Source organism: Artemia sp. Qi Xiang Cuo, chromosome 18 (genome assembly GCF_049724085.1).
Source record: "Artemia sp. Qi Xiang Cuo chromosome 18, ASM4972408v1, whole genome shotgun sequence".
Classification (NCBI taxonomy): domain Eukaryota; kingdom Metazoa; phylum Arthropoda; class Branchiopoda; order Anostraca; family Artemiidae; genus Artemia; species Artemia sp. Qi Xiang Cuo.
The window spans coordinates 53,979,195-54,006,946 of NC_142811.1; the positions used below are offsets into that span (position 1 = coordinate 53,979,195).

General features: G+C 35.2%; 1 protein-coding gene and 1 long non-coding RNA gene across 2 annotated transcripts in view; both read left to right on the plus strand.

Annotated features, from left to right (window-relative positions):
* Positions 1-27,752, plus strand: part of LOC148941649 (26S proteasome non-ATPase regulatory subunit 1-like) — a 775,304-nt gene that overhangs the window by 312,226 nt on the left and 435,326 nt on the right. The window lies entirely within an intron of this gene.
* Positions 1-27,752, plus strand: LOC148941651 (uncharacterized). Its single transcript, XR_016143297.1, has 3 exons — positions 1-118; positions 19,541-19,678; positions 27,645-27,752. It is a non-coding gene; the product is annotated as an uncharacterized LOC148941651 (long non-coding RNA).

Sequence of the window (27,752 nt, forward strand, 5' to 3'; positions counted from 1 at the left end):
ATCAGCATGGACAAGAAAAAAATCCTTAGTGGGCTAACAAAATGGTCCAAAAGAGGGATTACTACTTGTACCTGTGGAGCTGTAAACGGAACGAAAGCTTTCAATTGCAAGAAATGTGGTAAAGCCTTGAAAGCAAAAGCCAGCTCTATCAAGAAAGCTTGGTTGAGCAAAAAAGGCCATGCAGTTTGTTTATTAGGCCTAGTTAGGATGAAAGTGAATACATCACTTAGGTAGAACTCTCCATAGTTACCAACAGTTTAAAAATATGGTTAAAGAAAACATTTGGGATGAAAAAATTGGATATTTGGAGCACATTCTAAAATAATAGGAAAATGTTATTTTGGTAAATAGCCTATTTACCAAATCATATTATTGAGTTAGGCCTACAACTAAAGAGAATATACCAGCAAAGTTCTACCAAATCATATTATTGAGTTAGGACAAAAGTGAATACACTATTCAATGCCTTTTTTTAAGATGATTACAAATATGATAATCATTTATATTGAAAATGAATTTCAGCCCCCCCCCCTCGATATGCCAATTCAGGGTTAGGTTAGGTTTGGTTAGTCTCGGTATATATGGGGGGGGGGGCTGAAATTCATTTCCAATAGAAATGATTATTATATTTGTTATCAGCATAAAAAAGGCATCAAATAGGCCTAGTGTATTCACTTTATTTCTAACTCAATAATATGATTTGGTAGAACTTTGCCAATATACCACCTGATGCCCTTTTTTAAGCTCTTTACAAATATATTTATCATTTTTGTCAGAAATGAATTTTAGCCCCCATCCCTATATATATCAATTCAGGGTCTATATTTGCAACTTAGTGGGGTGGGGGTAATTTTATTTCTTATTTAAATGAAACTTATTTTTAAACTTCCCCCCCCCCCCGAATGTGCTAATATATACCCTGGACTGGTATATATAGCCTTCAAACAGGCTCATTTGAGTGGAAATTCAAAGGGCTACTGCCCTTTTTAATAGCCAAAAGTGATTGGAGGGCAACTAGACCCCCCCATGCCCATCATTTCCCCAAACACATCCAATCATAATTTTGAGATAGCCATTTTGTTCAGCGTAGTTGATATCCTGATAGAAAATATTTTTTTGAGGAAGACACTCCCCCACAACCCTCAGGGCAAGGGTTTTAAGTTATGTCCTCAGGGCATATAAGGTTTTTTATTTAACTTCAAAAAAGGCTCATTCAATTAGAAATTCAAAGGGCTGGTGTCCTTTTTAATAGTCAAAAGTGAGTGGAGGGCAACTTGCCCCCCCCCACGCCCATCATTCCCCCAAACACATCCAATGAAAATTTTGAGATAGCCATTTTGTTCAGAGTAGTTGATTTCCAGATAGAAAATATGTTTTGAGGAGGACACTCCCACAACTGTTAGGGAAAGGGTTTTAAGTTATGCCCTGGGGGCATATAAGGTTTTTATAAAAGGTGTTGTCACAGAATCTTCAAAAAAGGCTCATTTGATTGGAAATTCAAAGGGCTAGTGCCCATTTTAATAGTCAAAAGTGATTGGAGGGCAACTAGCCCCCCCCCCATTTGGCCCATCATACCCCCAAACACGTACCATAGACCTTGTTAGAAAACCATTTTGAAAAGCGTAATTGATTTCCTGGTAAAAAATATGTTTTTGATGAGGGTACTCCCCCACAACCCTCAGGGCAGGGGTTTTAAGTTAAGCATTATGGATCTATAAGGTTTCTATAGAAGGCGTTATTGTAGAAACTTAAAAAGGCTCATTCAAGTAGGAAATCAAAGGGCCAATGCCCTTTTCAATAGTCAAAAATGAGTTGAGGGCAACTAACTCCCCTCTCACGCCCACCTTTTCCTCAAACACATTCAATCAAAATTTTGAGACAGCTATTTTATTAAAAGTAATTTTAAGTTCTAGAAATTAGATTCTTTAGGATGGGAACTCCCCCACAGCCCTCAGGGCAAGGGTTGTAAGTTATGCCCTGGGGTCATATAAGGTTTTTTATAGACAACATTGTTGTATTAACTTCAGATGGCTCATTTGATTGGAAATTGAAAGTTCTATTTTCATTTTAAGAGTCAAGAGAGTTAAACTAGCCCCCTCCCCACACTCTTTTTTCCTGAAACCCATCCCCTACAAATTTTGAGATAGCCACTGTTTTGGAAATTGTTCAAAAATTAGATAACAAAAACATCCCCAAAGCCGGTAGGATAGACGTTGTAAGTGTTGTCCTGGGGGTGTATATGGTTCTTATGAAACGGAAGCTTGTATAAACTTCAGAGGGGGCTCATTTGATTGGAAATTGAAAGTTCTAGTTCAATTTTGAAGAGTCAAAAGATATCCAAGGGTAACTAGCCCCCCCCCCCCACACACACACCCTTTTTTCCCCCAGCCCATCCAATAAGATTTTTATAATAGCCATTTCATTAAAAATAGTTCAAAGGTCAGATAAGAAAAATTCCTGTGTCAACAGAACCCACCAGGGCCTGGAGGCAGGCATTATGAGTAATTCTCTAGGGGCATATATAGTTCTTATGGAAGGGATGCTTGTATAAACTTTGGAGAGGGCTCATTTGATTTGAAATTGAAAGTTCTTGTTCACTTTTTAAGAGTCAAAAGATTGGAGGGCAACTAGCCCCCTCTTCTCCATGTAAAGTTCATATGGCTCCAATGTTTTATTATTTATTTATTATTATTTTTTTCCAGAGGCCCTTCATATGGATGGGGTCATCTTAGAAGCTTCAAATGGGGCCCATTTGATTGGAAATCAAGAGTTCTAGTGCCTTTTAATAGTAAAAAATGATTGAAGGGCAACTAGCCCCCCCCTCCCATGCCCATCATTCCCCCAAACACATCAAATCAAAATTTTGAGACAGCCATTTTGTTCAGCATAGTTGATTTCCAGATAGAAAATATGTTTTTGAGGAGGACACTCCCCCACAACCCTCAGGGCAAGGGTTTTAAGTTATGCCATGGGGGCATATAAGGTTTTTATAGAAGGCGTTGTTGTAAGGACTTCAAAATAGGCTCATTTGATTGGAAATTCAAAGGGCTAGTGCCCTTTTTAATAGTCGAAAGTGATTGGAGGGACACTAGCCCCCCCCCCCCCCCACGCCCATCATTTCCCCAAACACATCCAATCAAAATTTTGATAAGGCCATTTTGTTCAGCGTAGTTGATTTCCAGATAGAAAATATGATTTTGGGGAGGACATTCCCCCACAACCCTCAGGGCAAGGGTTTTAAGTTATGCCCTGTGGGTATATAAGGTTTTTATAGAAGGTGTTGTCGTAGAAACTTAAAAAAGGCTCATTTGATTGGAAATTCAAAGGGATAGTGCCCTTTTTAATAGTCAAAAGTAATTGGAGGGCAAATAGCCCCCCCCCACGCACATCATTCCCCAAAACACATCCAATCAAAATTTTTGAGATAGTCATATTGTTCAGCATAGTTGATTTCCAGATAGAAAATATGTTTTTGAGGTGGACAATCCCCCACATCCCTCAGGGCAAGTGTTTTAAATTATGCCCTGGGGGCATATAAGGTTTTTATAGTAAGGGGGAATTACCTGGTTTTGACAAAAAAGTGGTAGTTGTATTCTTCTTTGTCCGCAAACCATACTTTTCAATAATAAAAAAACATAATTCATCAAAATATACATTGTGACTCCGGTAAATTCTGTCTATTCTAGTTCTCTAAACAAATGGAAGGGGAAAAGAGCATTGATAGTCAACGCTAACGATTATTGGATGCACATTTGTTTTATGATTCTGCTAAGCACCCTTTTGAAGCTTCTAACCCTAATCATCAAATAAATATAATATTTTTAACCTATTGTTTACTTTATAAACTCATAGACTGATGCTTTGTCATAATTGTTAGTAAAGTGTCCCTTTGTGTTCCTCCAAGCTTGTTCTTCTCCTTTTCATAATAATCTTTCACTTTTGAGGGAAGCAGTCAACCATTTGGGCATTTTAATGCTCAAACTTGGTAATAGCAGCAACATTTTAAGAAATTTAAAATAAATTTTCTTGCGAAATATTATCTCAATTAATCAGCAGTTGTACCAAACCAAGCCTGGTCAAATCATCCTCAGGGCTATACTGTGGTGTTTCTTTTCCCCATAGTAGAATGCAGACGGTTTGTTATCATTGTATTATCCTTTCTTGTTTTAGTTTTGTTTTAGTTTATAAAGCTTTTTCCTATAGGCAATGATTAGAAGTCCTCCAAAAAAAAGTCCCCCCAGATTCCACCCCAAATACCAGTGAAACTGATACCCATATTGGCTTTTCAAGCTCACTATCTCAAAGTTCACAAGATAGCTCCAATTCTGAGAATAGGACAATGATCAGTGTAGGGGCTAATGTCACTATAAATGGTGATAATGGGTTTCAAGAGGTCCTTTCTAGAAGCTCTTAAAAAAAGAAAAAAAATCTCCCCAATCAAAAGCATTTCCCCTCCCCGCCCAAGATCCTCCCTCCCAAAACTTAGGAATTTACCTTAAAATTTCTCCTAATACCCCCTTTGAAATAAAAAAGATTACTGCAATAAGATTTGCAATTTTCAAATTGCTAAAATCAATGTTCTCTCTTAATATTCACCGTGATGGATCCCTGCTAATAGCTGTCCAAGATCAGAAATCAGCAGACACAATAATTAACCTAAAATCCCTTCTGAATACCCCAATTAATGCATCAAATTGAACCTAAAACAATCCCCAACAAACATAGTAGTTTATAATGTTCCCCCAGAAATATCCATTCAGGAGTTAAAAGAAGGGTTTCAGATAGGGCTGGCAACACAATCCCAGTTGAAGATGTTACCCAACTTGGCAAACCTAACTCTAAAAACCTAAATAACCTAACTCTAAAAACCTAACCCTTGAGTCCTATAGGCCCATAATGATTACTCCTGTGATGGGGATCACAGACTCCTCTGGTTTGCTGAAAAAAAATAATATGATCCCTCACACTCAAACTGGATTCAGGAAACACCACTCCTCAACAGATGCTTTTATTTTGCTAACAAATACAATAAATGAATGATTCTCAAAAAATAATGTCCTAGTTGCAGCTTTCCTAGATTTTGAAGGGGCATATGACAATGTGAACCACCAAATCCTTCTAAACAAACTTGTAAACCTTGGACTACCCCCCAAGCTAGTATCTTATAAAATCCTTCATAGAATTGCAAAGTTTCATTGTTTGTGTTGGTTCAGCCTCTTTGCCCTATATCTCTGGGACATGAACCTACCCCACACAAATCTACAATATGCTGACGGTCTGGTGCTATGGTCATCTGGCAACACTTTTGAGATAGCACAGTCAAATCTGCAAAAGTCACTTTTCCAATTTGAAAAATTCTCTCAACATTCAGATTTACCCATTGCACCTACCAAGTCAAAAATAATCCAATTTCACCAAAAGCAAAACCATGTTAATGCAAAACTAACTCTAAATAAAACAACTACGGTATTCCAGAAGATAATCATATTAATTACCTAGGTTTCATGCTTGACCAAAAACTTAATTTCTACCTCCACATTTCAAACACAATAAAAAAATGCTATAGAAAAACATATATACCAAAAAGACTTCTTTCCACACCCTGGGGATGTAAGGAGAAAACCTTAATCCAGTTTTATAAATCACATATAAGACCCAAATTGACTATGGGCTCATCGTCTATGGTGCATGTGCAAAGACCTAGATGCAAAAAATGGAAACAACAGAAAATGATAAAATACGTCTCATATTTGGTCTTAGGAAACCCACAAGCACCAATTTTCTGCTTATGGAGAGTGGATAAACAACAATAAGGGAGAGACTTAGCTTTCTTTTGACAAAACATCTTACAAACATTGAATCAAATAGCTTACACACACTACATAATTGGTTAAGAAATCAAGGTATGTATAGAGGCATTGCAGATGAGTATGCCAATATTCAGAAGAAGTACCCCGTACCAGCAAAGTCTATTGCACCTACTTTCCCCCAATCCCCTCCATGGAATTGGTAAATTCCCATAATAAATGCTAATTTCTCAAAGTGGAATAAAGATTTAACCCCTATTGCTTTTGTCCAGAAAAAATTTGCTGAACTTAATACAATTACCTATAAAAATCACTTCCAAATTGTTGATGGGTCATAAATGAATGAGAAGGTAGCAAGTGGTGCTTTCCTTCCTCACCTGAAAATTGCAATGGACGAGAGATTATATAATAATGTATCTATAATGTCTGCTGAGTTAAATGCCATAATCATGACATTAGAACACCTTAAGGAAAACCAACCTTTGATTGCAATTTCAAAAAATATTATAATGTATTCCAATTCCTTATCAACGTTTGATTTGCTGGTCTTATCTCCACAGTTTAAGTTGGGCACTGACGTTCGCCAATTTATGAGTATTATGAATAAACGTGCTTTGAGTGCTTTACGAACTTATCTTTATCACATTCCAATTCACATTGGTATAATTGGTAATCATCAGGTTGATGAAATAGCAAAAAATGCTATAAATATTGACCAGCCAAGTGGGAGACCAATCCCAATTAGAGATATTTACCAATGGAGGCTATCAAATATTAATTTTAATAAGATTAGTCCTATCCTTTCCCCCTTTCGCAATAAGTATTTTTCTAAATTTTATCATAGAATTCGTTCTGGAACAAATGGACTAAATTTTCTTGCATTCTCATATAAGTTTTCTAATTCAAGTGGTTTAATTCCCCTGTCCCCTCTTTGCAGGCATTGCAATATGAATAATGAAACAGTTGACCATTGCCTATTTGAATGTAATATGCTGACGTCTGCACAACATACCTTGCTTTGTAAACTGTTAAAATGCTTCAAACACCACAAAATCTCACTATCAGCCAAGAGCCTAGCCAACTATACCTGCACACATCATAGAAATCGACATCTATCATCTCATAATTGAACTCCTAGAGTTGAAAGATCTACTGAAAGATATATGAAATTATGAGGCAATCAAGCCAGTAGCTCTGTAGCCCACGGAGTGAAGCAAGAGGAAAAGGGCTAAATAGTATTACTGAAAAGCCCGCCTGTTGTTAAATAGAAGAAGAAGAAATTCATAGAAGACTGTATATTAATTTGCTTCTTTCTGTTTTAGGGTTAGTTTTATGTTTTAGCCCTGTTCCTTGTTTATGTATTTTTTTTACCACTTCTTTACTTGTATTTTATTTACAATCAATTAACGCCCTTTTTCTTTTCTAGGTCGCAAAAATAGTAAAGAGGTGAAAAAAAAGTAAAAAAGAGCTGAGCAGTAAATTTCGAAAACTTATGTGTAAGCTTTTACCTGTTGCTGTCTTTTTGTGTGATTGGATTTATTTGTACATAAAAAGTTGCTTCAATAAGACAGCCTTTTCGCAATTTCAAAGTTAAAATAAAATAAGGGTTCCTAAAAATTAAATTTGTTTTCTCATAGGTAATATTCTTACGTGTGCCTTTTTTTCTCATTTTAAAATTTAAATACCACGGTACTTTTTGTTTACTAAATTTTCTTTTTTCCTAACATCTCCCTCAACGCATTTACTGCTCTCTTAAACTCTTCTGCTCCTTTTACAGCCTCTGCTCCTGAGCCACGGGCCCACTTACTGAGTCAAACAACAAGAAAAAAAATACAATATATTTTATTTTCCCTTTTTTCAAATAAAAATTTTTGACTATAAATGACTATTTTTTTCTGAAAACTGCTGTTTTCCGGTGTAAATGCTCCTCCCAGTGGAGGAGCACTGATTATCTGGCGTGCAACGAATATGTCCAAGATATCGCCATATCCGTTGCTTCAGAACGGGGGCGTCTTATTGCTGACATCTGCGAGTACGGATCTCTTTGCTGCTCGTGACAAGTATTTTCAAAGGCAGTAAGAGGTTTCTCATGTTTTGCGGTTAGATTTAGGCATTTCATGGTAGGCATCCCACTTAGAACAGACACAACATTGCACTGGAACAGTCAGGGTTTCAGCCTCAATGAGTATGCTGTGGATTTCCAGATTGGTAGATGTCTGAAATGCCACGTTGGCTAGGGCTGCTCTCTTGTGTAATACTTTTTCAGAATTACCACTGGAAGTTATGGTGTCCCTAAGTACTTGAAGTCTGTTACCGATTCGATGTCTTTATCTCATAGTCGGATTCTCATCGGTGAATTGCTAATTGACATAATTTTAGCCTTTAGAACACTGGTGCGGAATCCGAATGCTTCAGCTTAATTCACGAGTTTGTTCAGAAAGTCCTGAAGCTTTTGCTTTTCCGCTTTTGTGGGCCCAACATCATCGGCAAAATTGACATCCTGGAGAAGCTTTCTTGCAATTCAGATTTCATGCCCATTTATCTGTAAAGATGTAGTCTAAATCTAGGACGAAAATAAAAAGCGAAAGGACAAAGCCTTGCTTGACGCCAGTCATCACTTCGAAGCAGCGCATGTTGTCACAGAGGTTTTAACACGGCATTTTGTCTCTTCGCATGTGGTAACTATTAGATGGACTAGCTTCCCGGGATTGGTGACATTATCTCTTAGGAAAATATGCAAGTTTGACGGAGTATAATTTTAAAGAATATGAATACGTTTGGCAAAGCTTCTGTAAGGAGAGTAATCTAAAAAAAAAATTTAGCTTTTGATAAATTTTACAGAAATAATTAATTTTATGCTATAACGTTGCCCATGATAAAAGGATTGATTGTTATATGAAGTGTTTAATGTCTGCCTTTGGTTCTGTAAATTAACCATAAGATTCCCTAATTGTAAAAAAAATGAAATCATAATGCTGCATTCTCATCAACTGCGAAATTCGCAATCTTCATGCAGTTTAACCTGTGAATGTTTTCAGTGTCTTTATGAAATCTTGTTGCATGGACCATGAATTTTTGCACATATTCAAATTGAATCTGTAAAAGGCAATTTTTTCTTTCTAAAATTGTGCGATACTGAAACTTAGAATTAAAGTCAGAGAATTCGTATGATACGCATCCGAATTCAGTCAGGCTTGGATTTGCCTATGCTTCTATAAATTGACTTAATAATAAAAGTTGTTCAACGACTGAAAACGTTGAACAGAAGGAGAGATCAAGCTGCATTCATGCAAAATGTCAAATTCACAATGACAATACAATAGAAACATTAGAAATATCTCAATCTTGGCGGAATATTCCCGGAAAAAAAATCTAGAAATTGTGCATGGTGAATATAAAGGGGGTCTTCAATAGAAATTATTCAATTTACTAATTGTTAAGGGTACTTGTTAATTATATGCCGAATACTCAAGTGCTTCATTTAGTCAGAACCTATTTCTTTGAAGCTCAATTTGAATGAAATGTCACAAAATATTATGAAAATATAGTAATAGTTTAGCAACAAACTTGGACTATATATTTGCACATTGGGTGGGGGGGGGGAGGGGTTAACTATAGTGGGTCTGCATGCTAAACGTGTTAGGCACAATTATTCTGCATATTGTGAAGTCAGAATTGTTTTCAAACTGTCCAAATACTTTACCCTCCCCCTAATGTTCAAATATATAACCCAAATTATATATTTCTCACCTATTCTTTCACTTGTCTTGTCTCATGCTAAGCTGAAAGAAACTAACGAAGAAACCGGTTTGTTCTCGAGTTTTACACAACGTAAACTTGAGTGTTTGGCGTATAATACTTAAGTACCTTGTTAAGTTCTTCCTTTGATTTTTTTTTCCTCCTTGGTGTATTTAGTCAGATTTAGCCGCCTTTCTTTTAAGTTTCTGGTTAATTTTGTTGCTCGGAGCCTGGCCAGTGACAGTGAGTCAAATTACAAATGGCTTTCTTGGGACGGAATGTTGTTTGGGGTTTTTGTGTTCGACCAATAGGTCATATGCAATATGTCTCGTGACAGAATTAACCATAAACTTAAAAGGAGGAAGATAAATCTTAATTGATGGGCTATGGGATAGGATTATTTCAATGAGAATGTTTAAGAATTCTTAAGAAGATGTTCTTGAAATCCCCCTTCCCCCCAAACTCAAAATTTTAGCCCCCACCCCTATATATACCAATTTAGGGTATATATTTGCACATTATGGGGGTGGGGGTAATTTATTTCTGATGTAAATGAAAGGTAAGTTTCAAATCCCCCTCCCCCACTAATGTGCAAATATATACCCTGAAATGGTATATATAGGGGTGGGAGCTAAAATTCATTTCCAACAAAAATTATTATTATATTTGTAAAGAGCATAAAAAAAGGCACCAAGTGGTATAATCAAGTCAGAAAAAAAAATAATTACCATTCCTAAGTAAACCAAAAGTGGCAATTTTGGTAAATTTTTTGTAGTTCAAATTATTGACTTATGAATAAAGTAAACATACCACTTGATGTATTTTTTTATGCTTTTTCCAAATATACTAATCATTTTTGTTGAAAATGAATTTTGTCCCCACCCATATATATACCAATTCAGGGTTTATATTTGCACATTAGGGGAGGGGTGTGGGTAAATTTTAAATTTACCTCTCATTTACATCAGAAATAAAATTTACCCCCCCCCCCAAACCTGCAAAAATATACCCTGAATTGTTATATATAGGGCTGGGGGTAAAATTCATTTTGGTACTCCTGTATTACATGTACTCTTTTATGTACTGCTAGTTTGGTTAATGCTAATGAAGTAAAATAAAATAGGATGAATATATAATAGTTTAGAAACAATTTGGGCAAATTTGCACATTAGGGGGGTGGGGGTGAAGCATTGCATATATTATTGCATAACCTAACCTAGGTACCTTTTCCCCCCCTAAACCCCAAAAAACAACAGTTTAAATATTGTAATGCAATGAAAACCACACTATGCATTGAATTACTCTATAGCAGTTTTGAAGTAACGCTTGAAAAATGGTTTTCTTGTGACTGGTTTCCATTGCAGTATATAAAAGAGTATGTTTAATACAGAAGTACCTTCATTTCCAACAAAGATGATTATTATATTTGGAAAGAGCATAAGAAAAGGCTTCATGTGGTATGTTTACTTTATTTGTAAGTCAATATTATGAACTGCAAAAAAATTTACTGTAATTTGGTCTAATTATCCAGTTTTTTTCATGCATTTTTAAACTGTTGATTAATATGGACTGTTTAATTCTTGGGCCCATATAAGAGGTTTTTCCGCCGTCCAACAGAAAACTGTTTGCCAACATTTTCCCCAACAATAATTTTTCCGCTGTCCAACTAAAAATTGTTAGCTAACATTGTTAGAAGTTGTCTCTAACAAATCGAATGCTTTTTAAAGAAAATTGTTGAGGAATTTAAAGCAAAATATTCAAAAATAAGCAAAATGGGTACATTTTATGCTTACAATATTGATTGGGAATCGAGGACTGCTGCTATTTCTTTTTTTTCTGTCCCCTGTTAGTTTATTAGAAATATCTTTTCTGGTTGTCTTATTGAAAAAAAAATCAATTCTTCTGTTGAAAAAATAGGAAAACAACGAGATTGTCACGCAGTCTTAGCAATTTGATATGATCAAAAATCTAACGATTTCACTTATGCAATCAAATTATATTTTTTACTACGTTGGTCCTCTTCCTCCATACATGGGATAATTTATGTAAATGAACTAAACAGTTACTTTAGGAAAGCTTAAGCACTGGTATTTTAATTTTCGCCTAAATTTGTTGTAATTTGCCAATTAATAAAATGTTTTGTGCCTTTGTTTCACTTGCTGGCATTAATAGTTATGTTTTTTTCAATAAGATATGAACACTTAGAAATATCCTGTTTATTTTAATTTCAAAGCTTTGGTTTCAGTTGGGTTTTATCAAGCTGATATAAACTCACAGTAACACTATCTTGGTCAGAATTTTTCTTTGAAGTTCCTGCCCAATATCGTGTTTCTGCGAATTGTGAGCTAACTATTTCTGTTAGCTAACAATTCTGTTTCCGCCGTTCAAACAAATTTATGTTAGCTAACAACAGCGGAAAAACCCACAACAGATCCTGTATTGACATTAATTTTGCTCTGAAGTACAAATTAAGGTATTATTCTAGAATGTGGTACAAATATCCAATGTTTTCTTCCCAAATAGGTTTTCTTTAAACATATTTTTAAACTGTGGGTTGCTATAGAGTGTTTTACCTAAATGATGTAATCACTTTCATCCTAATCCTAAATGGGGAAGGCTCACTTCTTCTTTTTTTTTCAAAAATGAAACAGAACATCCTTTACAAGGATTTATCTGCAATGTCTTGACTATAACTAGGACTAATAACACATTAAAACTCTATTTACAATCTCAGTTTGCTTGGAATAAAGCACTCCACTCGTTTTCTCTATATATCTCATCTGACTTTTGATACTTAGAGGTGAAGCTTCTTTACAGGCTTTACATAACAACCTGAGCAGCCTGAGTGAAAAGTATTTTGAAAATCAGAATAGACTGCAAGATCAGTGCTGGTTGTGGGTATTGGTGTGCGGAAGGCTGGACTTGTATTGTGGGCAGCTTAATTCAGGGGTTTTGGATGGAGGTGTGGCAGCTATAAATGTATTTGTGGATGGGGATAGAATGGAGATGCCTGGCATGTTTGATGATGATGCAGAATTTTTTTTTAAAAAATGACGTTGCAGGGGTTTCAGGATGCAGAGTTCTTGCTGGATGACCAGTAGAAAGTGGTTTGTTTAGCTGGCGAAGAACTTTAGTATGATTCCTATTCCAGCAATATGTTCCCCCATCATTTGTCTCAATTATGTATGATCAAGGGTTGGTGTCTGCTTTCCTAATTACACCAGATTCCCACGCTTTGCCATGGATTTGGGCTTGGACTGCTTGTCCAGCTTGTAAGGGATTTAGCTTCTTTGAGTTCTTATCATGATATTTCCTTGGGCATGTTTGTTGCTTATTTCTATGTTTTCTGAATTTACCATGATGAACTGTATATGGGGAGAGAATTTTCCTTGTGCATGGAACAATTGATTTAATTCTCTGTTCGTTAGTAACTGGGCTGGTGAAAAAAAAACCATTGATAGGGATGTTCCTGCATTCAAGTCAGGCCAAATTATAATCCCCTCTAGGTAGCTCAGTTTTAAAAAGGATATCTTTGACAGTCTGTACTGATCTTTCTGTCAAGCCATTTCATTAAGGGAAATTTGGTGATGATGTCTTTTGTGCTATTTCCTAGTCTTTTACAAATTTCTAAATCCGTTCTGATGTAAATTGCAGACTGTTATCAGATATAAGTATTTATGGGATTCCATGTCTTGCAAAATGCCTCCTCAGACATGCTATGATATGGTGGGTGTGTGCATAGTGCCCAACTCTGTCAAGCTCAATAAACTGGCTGTAATAATTGACTGTTATAAGATACTGTTCTCTGTTATCATAAAATAAGTTGCAGCCATCCTTTTCCCAAGTTAGTGGGGAATGTTTTGGGTAACAAGGGCTTCTTTTGATTTGAATTTTGGTATCTGGTGCAAGCATAACAATGTTTAATATAGTCTTCAATATCCTTTGTCATCCCTGGCCAGAAAACAATGAAGCAAGCTTGCTGATTAGTCTTTTTTATTCCTTGATGTGATGCATCAATGCAGTTAAGAATATCTTTATGAGATTTGAGAGGAATGACCAAACTATGTACTTTAAGAATAATCTGATTGATGATGGTCAAATCAGACCTGATGTTTCAAAATGGGAGAATATCTTTTGGTCGACTTCTTTTAGCTTCAGGCCATCACCTAGCTGTCTCTCTTTCAATTTGTTTTTGCTGTCTCTTATTTCAATTTGTTTAGTCTCTCTGTGCCTACTGGAAAAAATGCCATTACAGAGTGTACATAGGACTCAATGTCTATTTTAGTCTCTTTGCCTTGTTCATTAAGGTAGAACCACAACAATGCATCAGCAACAGGAATTTCTTTGCCAGGACAGAATACCACTGGGAAATTGTATGGTTGGATTTTTAGTAGCATCCACTGGAGACTTGGTGATGATTTTGAAATTGGGCAGTTTAGTACAACTTGCAAAGGTTTATGATCTGACACAACAGTGAATTTCTTGCCATATAAATATTGATGATAATGCATGCAGCCAAAGAGGATGGCATACAATTCCTTTTCAATTTGGGAATAATTTTGTTCTGTTAATAATTTTGTTCCTTTTGTTCTGAAGAATGGTGGCTCCAAGGCTAAACTTTGACACATCTACCTGGAGCTCAATGTTTCTTAATGCAGGGTCAAATAATGCAAGAGAATCACAAATTGATTCATTGATACAGGTAAATTCTGCTTCATGCCGGGTTTCCCAATGGAACCATTGGTGGATCCCATTGGTTTGCCAGTCCACAAAGTGGTTGGTTCAGCATCAAAAGGTTTGATATATATCTTGATAGATAATTCATCATTCCCAAAAGGATTCATAGTTTGTCTTTTAAACATTTCGGGTCTGAATTTATTTAAGTGTTTAAACCTAATGTGGATCTGGATTGATGCTATTTTTAGATATTATTTGTCCAAAGTAAGGTATGCTGTCCAGTTTGAACACACATTTTTGTAGCAAAAAAGCAGAGTGTATATAGGGGGTAAGTGGGATATGCAGGGCATGGTATAAGGTGGGACACAAAACTTATCTGCCATCTAGCATTTAAAAAAAAAATCCAATAAAGCCACCTAGTATAGTTCATTTACTGGCGGACATGACAGTTCTATCATTTTGGTAAGTTGCTATTTTTGTTTTTGAGAAAATTGACCTCAAAGTTTCGGCTATACCCCCCCAAAAAATATTCGGGTAATTGTTTTTTGTGCTTTATTTTTTTATTAGGCCCGTTTTTTTAGCACTAAGATCTTACATCTTTCTGCAAAGATTATCGTTTTTTAACTCATCTTCGTTCTAAGATCTTACAGCTCACAGATGTTAGTAAAAAGTGTGAAGACCGCCACTGTTTTACCATATAGAACAATGATGAGAGAACTTTGATGATCTACTCATCATTGTTCTCAGACCGCTGATCAGAGCAAAATGATTAAAGACGTTTGCACAAAAACGGCCGAAGAGGTAAGATCTTTGTTCAAAGATTTCACTTTTAAGCGTTTTCTGACAAAAGATGTAAGATCTTAGCACATTGATGAGTGAAAAAACAGGCCTATTGTCTGCAGAAATTGGGTGTGTAAGATAGCAAACAAAAGCTAAAAAAATAGTTCATGTTGTGTTACCAACTCGTGGAAAAACATGCAACAATAAAAAAAATGAGTCAATTTACAAGTAGAGGTCGTAGGGAATATACTGGGACAAGGACAAGTGGTATTTAGTGGGCCATAATATACCACATGTTGAAACTTTCAGTTCTTGTTCTTTAAGATAAATGTCCTTTCTTTTTCTCTGTTTTGGTTTTGTAATTATCTCCTTTCCTTTTTGTTGTAATCTTTAGTTTTCTCTCAATAGAGGTAACACCATTTTCTTTTTCTTTTATTGTGTGGGCAGTTAAAGTCACAAATTGTGAATCAATTTTGGTCAACGTTGATGGGGAGAGAAAAGGGTAATAAAATTGATTTTATTTGAGGTGATGTTGTAAACAGTGAGGGGTTGCATCGAATCTACCCACAGCCCATAGGCAGCTTTGCCATTCTTGGGGGAATGTTTTGTATTTATCTTCAGGTCTTATATTGGGTTTAGAGAATACCATCAGCTCTCTCTCTCTCTCTGTGTGTCTCTTTTTTTCTCTCTCTCTCTCTCGCTCTCTCTCTCTCTCTCTCTCTCTCTCTCTCTCTCTCTCTCTCTCTCATAGTGGAGTAGGCATATTATTAACATCCTCATCTCCCCCATGCCGCCAACACTGTATGAATTCTGACAGTTCGGATTTGCTAATATTTTTACACCGGAAGAAGAAACATCACTCTCAATGCTTGCTGCAAGCGAGCAGAATATGTTATGGTCTGACCAGTTGAGACACAGAACCCTTGCTTGCAACTACGCTGTTGCTAACAATAAGACTGTCCTAGACAGCTGGGCAGACTTCAGAGAAGCCAGCATAGACTGGTTAGCTTGATTTAAGACTCGAAACCCAGATCTTTCACCGGTATAGGCAAAAGGTCTCAGTTTGGGACATGCCACACGCCCTTACAAGCACACTGCACAGGAGTTTTTCTCCCACTTGCTGACAGTTTTGAACAAAACTCCATTTAGTCTAAGCCACATATTCAACTGTGGTGAACCTCAGTCAACACTGTTCATGTTCCTCCAAAGGTTTTTGCCAAGAAGGATAGCAAAATAGTGGGCAAAGTAACCTCAACTGAGCGTGGCGTGCTTGTGCCTATAGTTGGAACCATCTCTGCCAGCGGACAGAACCTTCCTCCTTACTTTATATTCCCACGCAAGAAATTTTAACCTCACACGCTAAATAGTGCTCCTGATAACTTTGCTGGAGGAGCCCTGCCTTCTGGATGGGTAAACCCTAAACTGTGTTTGAATGTCGCAAAAATTTCAAGACTTACTCGCATACGTCCCCTGAAAACCCAAAGCTTCTGATAATCAACACCCATGAGTCCCACACATATTTTGCAGATTTGCCAGCCACGTCAAATGTACTGATGGACAAAGGCTGGACGAAAGTCTCTACACAGATTCCTACTACACTCCTGTGAAAAAAACATATTGAAAAACAAGAATCCGAAAGAAAAGATAAGAAAGCACGGAGTGACAGGGTTAGGGGAAAAGTTGGGACAGTTGGAAGAGCTGGACGAGCAAAAAAAAAGTCAAAGGTTTTTCACCAATACATGAACCTTTTTACAATGTCCCACAGTATGCCACCTCGTGTCCCAAGATATACCACCCCTGGTACTTAGTGGGACAAATGGTAAAAGCAGGTACACCCTCCTTTTTTTTCTTATAGCTGTACAAGAAAAATCTAGAAAAATCACAGTTTATGCAGCAGTTCTGGGGCTTTCATTTGTGCTATAAACCATTTTCCTAATCCAATGTTAACTATACATTTTGGAGGTTTTCCAAAATCTGTCCCAGCATATACCACTCGCCCTACTATCTTTATAAGCAATCATTGTGTATTTGTTTATTTATGTATTCTTTCTCTAAAGTGGCTTCATATTTGTCCAGGAAAATTGGCCTCCTTGAATATTCTGGCCAAAAAAAGATCTTGATAGGTCAGAAGTTTGAGAAAATTTGTTAAGAGCCTTAATTTTGGAAAAAAAACGTATTTTTATGAGTGGCGTCATTTTTAAATACATCTGTATTGCAGTGATGTTGTCACATTTGTCAAACTTATGCATAAAAATTGGAGATTTTTTTGCATGGAAAAGTTAATATTAAATTGCTTAAAGAGAAAAAACTGGCAATTGCAAATATATTTTGACAAGGGATTTGAACAATTCAAAAACCTTTAAAAAACCCTTAAAGTTTGGTGCTTATACTAAAATATTTGTATACATACTAGCAAGATATTACAATAATTCAAAAACCTTAAAAAATAATATCAAAAGTTTGAAGCTTAGTACAAAATCAGTGTTAAAAAATATTGCTGAATTTCTTTTCTTATAAGCAACGTCTTTTTAAGACTTAAAAACCAGTAGAATAATCTTTTCTTTTTTCATGCTCAAGCTTGGTTTGCTCTTAGTCAACTTGGTGCTAATCCCTTTGTTATATTAGTTTTGAAATTTTGGTATTATCACTCATATGCATGTTCAAAGTCCTCTAATGGTGATTATTTTGGCCACATATCAGTTAAAAATGGTGTTAAACAAAGTTGAGTCCTCCATCCTTATCTATTTGATCCTGCAGTAAGAGTATATTTTGACTAATTGTTTTTTGAGTCTTTCTGATGTATCATATCTTGCTTATGCTGATGACTTAATTTCAATTAGTCACACTTGTTGTGGACTTTCGTGTTCTGTTTAATAGTCTCCTCTTCATTTCGTAATCTAGATCTAAATGTTGATAAACTTGAGAATTTTATTTTTAGTAGTGATTCTTCAACCGAGAATTTAAATTGCAGTAGTTTTATATCCCCTGTTTTATTTCTATTTGTTGACTAGGTTTAACTGTCTGTAGTAGTATTACTTCTAATAGGCATAAGATTCTTGTTGATGCTAAAACAAAATTAAAGATTGGCTATTCTAAAATTGTTGCAAATTATGGTTGTTACAACCAGAAAGCCTTGGCAAAGCTTTTCTCTAGTTATTGTGACCATTCCATTTAGTTTTGATGCTGGTTTTCAACCTGGTCTTCACAACGGTGAGACAATTGGAGTTTCCACAGTTTACATATTTTGAAATAACAGTATTCTTGCAAAATAATTTAAGTAGTCTAGTTCTTAAAGGTGACCTAGGTTTACCTAGTTAGCATCATAAGATGATTATGCAGATGATGAAGGTTTGGTTACAGATATTACATTTGTCCAATACCCGTCTTGCACAGGTGCCAAACAATGAGATGTTGAAATGTTCTAGAAAAGCATCATGGCCGAAAGAGCTTATAGCATTATAAGATCATTATGCAGATGATGAAGGTTTGGTTAAAGATATTACATTTGTCTAATACCCGTCTTGCACAGGTGCCACACAATGAGATGTTGAAATCTTCTAGAAAAGCATCATGGCCAAAAGAGCTTATAGCATCATAAGATGATTATGCAGATGATGAAGGTTTGGCTACAGATATTACATTTGTCCAATACTCGTCTTGCACAGGTGCCAAACAATGAGATGTTGAAATCTTCTAGAAAAGCATCATTGCCAAAAGAGCTTATAGCATCATAAGATGATTATGCGGATGATGAAGGTTTGGTTACAGATATTACATTTGTCCAATACCCGTCTTGCACAGGTGCCACACAATGAGATGTTGAAATTTTCTAGAAAAGCATCATTGTCAAAAGAGCTTAAAGCTCTTTTGGATAATTCTGGCTTTTTGTGGGCATGGAATGAAGTCCAAGGTTTCCAATGTAAATAATTTTGTCTTTTTAAGTTTTTTTTTTCAATGAAAATAACAAAAAAGACATTTTCCTAAATCTAAGGGGGCAATAATTCTGGATGGAAAATTACAATCTTCAAAAAAATAGCAATAAGTGATAAAGTTTGGGTTTAATTATTGATAGAAAATTGTAATCTTTTTCTAAAATCTTCTGAAAAAGCAACATGGGCAAAAGACCTGTTGGATAATTAAATTGGTAAGGATGGACATTGTTGTTAGAATAAGCTATTGTCAACAACATTAATGCATAAATGACTTGCTTACTAGAATCATCAAAAAATCCAGTTTATGAAAATTTTAAATTTCTATCTGTAACTGGTGAAAATTTGTTTCTATAACTGTTTATACAGTGTTTTTTGCTTTTCCAGGATAATGTAAACTGCAATAATATCCCTTGAAAATTCAATTAAACTATTAGTGAAGTTGCATCAAAACAATTAAAAATTTTTGGTCTTGCCTGTGCTGCCATGTAGACCTGTTGGCCGAAAGACGTGTAGGATAATTAAAATTTATGAAAATTTTAAATTTCTATCTGTAACTGGTGAAAATTTGTTTCTGTAACTTTTCAAAAAATGTTTTTTCTTTTTCAGGATAATGTAAAACTGCAATAATATCCCTTGAAAATTCAACTAAAGTTGTAAATAGTCTTGCCCTATTTAGTTCAAATGAAACTATTAGTGAAGCTGCGACAAAACAATTAAAATTTCTGCTCTTGCCTGTGCTGCTAGGTAAGTTTTTCTTTTTTTTTCCCTTTGTGTCACTAGCGATAGCATAAAATCCTATTATTATATGGTGAAAGTAGTCGTTTTGTTTTAGCAAGAAAAAGAGCTTTTTGTCTGATTTTTTCTTGCATGAAATAATTTTAGATATAAATTACATAGAATAATTCTAGAATGAAAATTACATTTTTTCTTTTAAAATCTTTTAAAAAAGCATCATAGCCAAAAGAGCTTAAAGCCCTGTTGGATAATTCTGGCTTTTCGTGGGTATGGAATGATGGCCAAGCTTATCATTGTAAACCTAATGATTTCCCTAGGATCTTAGATTTGTGCCTTCAGGATCGGATATACAGGTTTGGCTTACTGATATTGAGAAGTAATGTGCTCTAAGATTTTATAAGCAGATTAAAGAAGTGTATGGAGAGAAGTTTTACTTGAGACTTACTTACCGTGTAGGACTCTAAAGGACCCCCTGGACAATCAATCATTTTGATCTAAAGGTTCCATCAATCAATTGTTGAAGCATAATTGACCGTCTAAGAACTGATTGATTCGTCCAAACATTTTATCAATCACCGTCAATGCTCGACTCAAGCGTCAAACAAGTTCCTAGATGGTCAATCGTGTTTTAATTAATTGATTGACAGAACCTTTTGATCAAAATGATTGACTGTCTAGGGTGTCCTTAAAGTGGTGGTAGGAAGTGATAGCAAATTTGTGCCACTGAGACTGAGGCTATTTTTTTTTTTACTATGTAACGTTTATGCTTTTACAAGGTTGCAGCAACCACTGTCACGACAATACTTTTCAGAATATTCCTAACAAAAAAGGAAAAAATAATAAATACAACAAATTTTGTTTTGCTGAAGCTAGTGAACGAACCTTGGACTCTCAAACCAGCAGTTTGACACCCTCCCAGCTGAGCTACTTCACCTCATATAAAATGGTGCTTGGGACTGTATATCGTTAAAATTATAATGATAAGAAATTATTAGAAAACACACCCCGTCTTAAAAACTACGTCTGCCTTGTAAAAACGTAGCAAAAATTTTTCCATATATTTAGTACCTTCAGAGAGTTGAATAATTCTTTTCACATTTTGTTGAGTGCTAATTTTGTTTCCCATAAATGTTATGTAACGAACTACATAGCATTTTCTAATGAAGTTATTTTTGTTGGAATATCAGAATTATGCACAAATATTCAAATTAGTTACTGTTTAAAGGCTTGTAATTCCAGAATCTTCTTGGCTTTATTACTACAGATTAAACTTTTTTTTTGAAGTTTTTAGTTTTAGAAAAAGAAAAATATTTTTCTGGTACCTTTGTTGTGCCACCATGATTGAAGCCTTCTGTCTTTTAATAAATAGCCTAATATACGAATAGTATAATTTTTTTCTAAAAATATACAAATATAACATTATAAAGATTATAATATTCTCTCTATTTCCTTTCATTATCATTACTGATGATGATGTTTGATCCATAACTGCTAAAAATAGTGTCAGATAAAAATAAAAAGTATACCATTAGAACCGCCTTGTCCAAAACCCCTATATAGGAAACTTTCTGTCCCTTGGCTTGAACAGAAAGGGAAATATATTGGCTTGAAAATCACGAGAAGTGGCAGTTACTACAGCATTCTGCCTATACAGCATCTTTTTTATTCTATTTTCCACAAATAGCTTAAGAAATTAATAAATTAATGGAAATTAATTGGGTTAAGAACCTTTTGCAATTAAAACAAATTATTTTTAAAATAGAATAATATTTTTCAAAAAACTGCATATTTTATGTTAAAGATTTCTCAATGACGTCATAATCGTAGGTTGTAGCTGGGTTGTGTCTCACTATTTCAATTAGGAAAAAGCCATAAACTTTTTCCTGTTTGTATTTTCACATCAAATAAAGAACATCTATATTAGAGAACAACCAGTCTAAGTTCATCACATTTTTGTCTATCTGTCTGTTTTGTATATAAAGTGAATGTAATCACATTGGAAAGGTTACTTTTTACAATATGTTGGAAAGATAGGAAGGGAATGATTTTTCTTGTATTACAAAGACAAGAGTACCAAACGAATCCGGATTGCAGCAGTAGCTTGCAACCTAGTAAGACATGATCATGCCCCTTAGTAAAATTTAAAGTAACCCATAACTCCTGAAAATAGGTTCAGATCAAAATAAGAAGAGCACTATTAGAACCGCCTTGTCCAAAACCTCTTTATAGCAATCTTACCATCCCTTTGCTTGAATAACAAGGAAAATATATTGCCTTGAAAATCAAGGAAATTGGCTGTAACTACGATATTCTTCACATACTGCATATTTTTTTCTTTCTTTTTATCCTCCTCAGCTAGCTGGGCACTGGAAAATCCTAGAGAGCCGTATAATGGCTGATTTTAAAGGAAATCGCTACATCTAGTGGCTTTTGTAGGCCTAATTAAAAATAAAGTAGTTTTTAAAATAGAATCAATGTTGACAAAAAAACTGCATTTTTATGTACAAGCTTGATGAATGACATTATAATCGTGTATAGGTTATAACCATATATCACGTAATAAGTGAATGCAATATTTATGCATGCTGATTTTTCGACTTGATAATTTTATTTAATTTTATATCTTAGTTCAGGATCGCTAAAGTTATTGTGTAAACTGCAAAATTATTTATGGTGTCTGAGGAATAATTTTGATTTTATAATTAAAACTAGATTCATTATAAAGAACGACATCTAGCCCATGTTATCTGAAATAATCTATTGACAAGATAACTTGAAATCCTGGTTGCAGTGATAGCGAGCAACCTAGTAAAAGACGATCACATCCAATACGAAGAAATATAATAGCCCATAGCTCTGAAAAGTAGTCAGATCAAAACAAGAAGTACACTTTTAGAACTGCCTTGTCCGAAACTCCTATCTGGGTCGCACCGGTAGCTAGCAACCTAGCAAGAGACGATCACATCCAATATTAAGAACTATAATAACTACTAAAATTAGAATTTGATCAAAACAAGCAGTGTGCTCTTAGAACCGTCTTGTCCGAAACCTCTATATAGGAAACTTACCGCTCTTTGGCTTTAACAAGAAGGGAAATATATTGACTTGAAAATCAATAAAAGAGGCTGAAACCATACATAAAGGATCGATACTATAAATGGGATTTATTGATAGCTGAATATCAAACTAAGATAAATCGACTCCGAGTGGGTTTGAATCAAGAAAAGGCTCAAATTGTCGGTGGTTAGAAGACAAGCTACAATGAGAATTTATATATATATATAAGCGTGCCGAGTGCCATGGCCCGGCGGTGAAGCCGTTGGGCTCTCCATACCTATTGATATATGTTAGATAGACTTTGAAGCAATAATTTTTGTTTATTTTAAGGTTCAACTTTGACTTGTGGACTTTGTTATGGCCAGTAAGTTTAATTTATGCAAAATTTGCAGTAAAGAACATAATTAGTGACTTAATGAGGAGGGGTTTTTTGGTTAGTTCTTTGATACTTTACCAGTATTTGCTAGTCTAGTTGACAAATATATTCTTAGGCACGGAACTAAAAATCTGAAAAAAAAGGTCAAAAACGCATTGAGAGGGCAAAGGTCTTTTGGACCAATTTTGAGAGGGATATTGTCAATAATTATGTTCTTTACTGCCACTTTTGTATAAATTAAATTTACTTTCCACCTCTTCAAATAAAGCAAGTACTGTCGATTAGTTCAAAATGCTTTAATCCAAATTGGCTCTTTAGATATTTAGATGTTTTTTTTACAAATACTTTAGTTATTTTTCCTAATACACAAAAAATCTTCCTCGTAAAAAGCAAACGATCTTAAAAGGTGAAAAAAATTTGGAGCACATTTTTGATTTACGCTTTGTATTATATTTTGACTCCTGAAACACGCAGAATACGAGATTCCGCGTGTTAGTCACTGTAAATAAGTCACTGACTGAAGATTCAGTCACTACAAATAGTGACTGAAACTCCTCCCCCACTCCCTCCTCCCTTAAACAAATTTGCGTTATACTTATGCACATTTGGGGGGGGGGGTAAAGTATAGCTGGTCTTGTAAAGTATGGCTGGGTATATGTTCTGCGGATAAAGGATAACAGATTGCCAAAGATTATACTTTTCTGCCAGCCGTCTATGGCTGAACGGAAAGCACATTGTCCGCAGTTTGGGTGGGAGGATGTCACAAAGATACGCACATGGGACAATATGCTACTAACTGTTACTAACAATACTAATAGTAAGCATAGTAAGTCCAGATATCATAAAATTTTGATCATATACTTCAATATTTAAAAGAGGAGGGCTTTGAATAGATTGGAATCGAGATGGAGTCTGTATAGAATAGAAGAATAGAATTTGATTTATTGGCGAAAATAGCACGAAAGCTAGCATACGCACGTCAGAATCACAATAATAAAACAGATGTTAGGGGATAAACATAAAACAAAAAATTAAATCAATAATAAAACAGATGTTAGGGGATAAACACAAAACAAAAGTTATATCAATTATTAAATTGGAAGCAAAATAGGGGACAAAATAGTGTCCACAAATTTAAAAGAGTTGCCGAAACGCGGTAAAACATTATTAAAAACAATTAAAAATGCTAAAGGACCTAACTTAGTCCCTTGAGGTGCTCCACAGGGAATCGAGGAAAAACCAGATGAATCCTCGCTAGAGAGGACTACAAATTGCTCACGGCCAGACAAAAAACTAGCTAACATACATAAAACAAAATCTGTTGCACCTAAAGCCCTTGCATTATCTATAACTGTCTGATGATCCAAATTGTCAAAGGCTTTCTTAATCAAACAGTTCGTGGTAACGAACTGTAAGTAAGGAGCGACCCGGCTCAATGGTTACCGAAACTCTAGAAAACGGATTTTTGATACCAATATATGCATCAAAACAATCATATTTCAATGCTGAATTCAAATATATAATTTTCATCAAGTTTAATGCTACTCATCAAAAGTTACGCGCCTGAGAAAATTTGGCTGATTTTCAAAAAAAGGGGGAAACACCCTCTAAAAGTTATAGAACCTTAATGAAAATCACACCATCTTATTCAGCGTATCAGAGAACCCTACTGTAGAGGTTTCAAGCTCCTATCTACAAAAATGTGGAATTTTACATTTTTTGCCAGAAGAAAGATCCCGGATGCGTGTTTATTTGTTTGTTTGTTTGTTTGTTTGTTTTTTTTTTCCCAGGGGTGATCGTATCGACCCAGTGGTCCTAGAATATCGTGGGAGGGCTCATTGGAATGGAAATTAAAATTTCTAGTGCCCTTTTTAAGTGACCAAAAAAAATGGAGGGCAACTAGGCCCCCTCCCACGCTTATTTTTTTACCAAAGTCACCCGATCAAAATTTCGAGATAGTCATTTTGTTCAGCATGGTCGAAAATATGATAAATATGTCTTTTGGGATGACTTAATCCCCCGAAGTACCCAGAGGGAGGGCTAAAAGTTATGAACTTTACCCAATGTTAACATATAGTATTGGTTATTCGGAAGTATACAGAAGTTTTCAGGAGGTTTTTTTTTCTGGTAGTGGGAGGGAAAGGTGGGTCGGGGGTTATGTTGGAGGATCTGTTCATGAAGGAAGATTTCATGGGGGAAGAGAAAGGGCCATGAAGGGGGCGCCGGACTTGCCATCATTATTTATTGGTTATTGGGAAGTATACAACCATTTTCAGGAAGGATTTTTTCTGGAGGGGGGGCTAGAGGAGGGAGTTATTCTGGAGAATATTTCCGTGGAGGATGTTTCTTTGGGGTAAGGGACATTTCTATGAAGGGGGCGCCGGATTTCCAAGCATTATTTAAAAAACGATCAGACATTAAATATAAAAAAAAACAAGTTTTTTCAACTGAAATGTAAGAAGGAATATTAGAACTTAAAACGAACAGAAATTATAACGTATGTGAGGGGGTTCTCCCCCAAGTCAATACCTCGCTCTTTACGCTACATTTTTTTTTAGTGCTTTCAAAAGAGCTATCTATTCTAACTAAACTGTCTTTGTGATTCAGGGTTTTTTGAATAAAAATTTTTTAAACTTTTAACATAAAGAGCGTCTTATTGACTAAGGGGAGAACCCCCTAATATACGTAATAACATATACGTAATAAAAAAAAAACAATAAAAAAACAAGTTTTACGGCTCAATAGTAATCGAAACTTTTAAAAACGGAATTTTGATGTCAATAAATGTATCAAAAGAATGTTTTTATAATGCTGATTCTAAATATATAAATTTTATTAAGTTTAGTATTACTCATCAAAGGCTACGATCCTGAGAATGTTTAATCGATTTTTCAAAGAGGGGGGAAACATCCCCTACAAGTGAAAGAATTTTAATGAAAATCACACCGTCAGATTCACCGTATCAGAAAACCCTATTACATAGGTTTCAAGCTCGTATCTGCAAAAATCTGCAACTTTGTATTTTTTGCCAGAAGAAAAATATACGAATATAGAAGTTAGTTACGTAAGTTAATTTGTAAAAACATCCATTTAGCAAAAGGAAAGTAAAATTTTTATGCAAATAAAAACTGCATTAACTAAAAAACGATCAGAAATTAAATAAAAAAAAACAAGTTTTTTAAACTGAAAGTAAGTAGCGACATTAAAACTTAAAACGAACAGAAATTATTCAGTATATGAAAGGGGCTTTCCCCTCCTCAACGCCTCGCTCTTTACGCTAAAGTTAGACTCTTTTTCACAACTCTGTTTTTTAAAACAATAAAAAATTTAGCGTAAAGAGCGAGGCGTTGAGGAGGGACAGCCCCTTTCATATACGGAATAAAAAAACAAGTTTTTTAAACTGAAAGTAAGGAGCGACATTAAAACTTAAAACGAACAGAAATTATTCCGTATATGAAAGGGGCTGTCCCCTCCTCAACGCCTCGCTCTTTACGCTAAAGTTTTTATTGTTTTAAAAAATAAAGTTGTGAGAGGCAAAGTTCACATCCATTTAGCAAAAGAAAAGTAAAAATTTTATGCAAATAAAAGCTGCATTAACTAAAAAACGATCAGAAATCAAATAAAAAAAACAAGTTTTTTAAACTGAAAGTAAAGAGCGACATTAAAACTTAAAACGAACAGAAATTATTCCGTATATGAAAGGGGCTGTCCCCTCCTCAACGCTTCGCTCTTTATTCCGTATATGAAAGGGGCTGTCCCCTCTTCAACGCCTCGCTCTTTACGCTAAAGTTTTTTATTGTTTCAAAAAATAAAGTTGTGAGACAGAGTCAAACTTTAGCGTAAAGAGCGAGGCGTTGAGGAGGGGACAGCCCCTTTCATATACGGAATAAAGAGCGAGGCGTTGAGGAGGGGACAGCCCCTTTCATATACGGAATAAAGAGCGAGGCGTTGAGGTGGGGACAGCCCCTTTCATATACGGAATAAAGAGCGAGGCGTTGAGGAGGGGACAGCCCCTTTCATATACGGAATAATTTCTGTTCGTTTTAAGTTTTAATGTCGCTCCTTACTTTCAGTTTAAAAACTTGTTTTTTTTTATTTAATATGAGCAAAAACAGCCTCAACGTAGGAACTATTCAACTCAAGATGCTTGAAAATAATGCCAAGTATATAAATTAAGCAATGCATGGTGCTATGATTCGGCCTAAAGCCAAACGGGTTATTTTTATCATGAATATCGTCAAAAAGGAAATTGTAAATAAAACTTTCAAATACTTTAGAGAAAATGGAGGGTTTTAGATATTAGTCTTAAGTCAGAGGGAACTTTTGAGATATTAGTTTTTGGTCTAGGAGATATGATAGCTCGTTTAAAACACACTGAAAGAATACCGTCTACAAAACATCGGTTAAAAATAGCAGTTAGAGATACACTTAAAAACTGGGCACATTCCATAATCCACTTGGAAGGGATATCACCTGGGTACACTGACTCATTTGTTACAAGAGTTTCGAGTTTAAGTTGAGTCTGATGAATTTCAATCACAGGAATGTCACTCACTGCACTGTTGGCCAACTGTGAATTTTACAAATTGAAGCAAAATGATCATTTGTGACATCCGCACCCATTGGCATTACTGTCCAGTAAGAAAATCT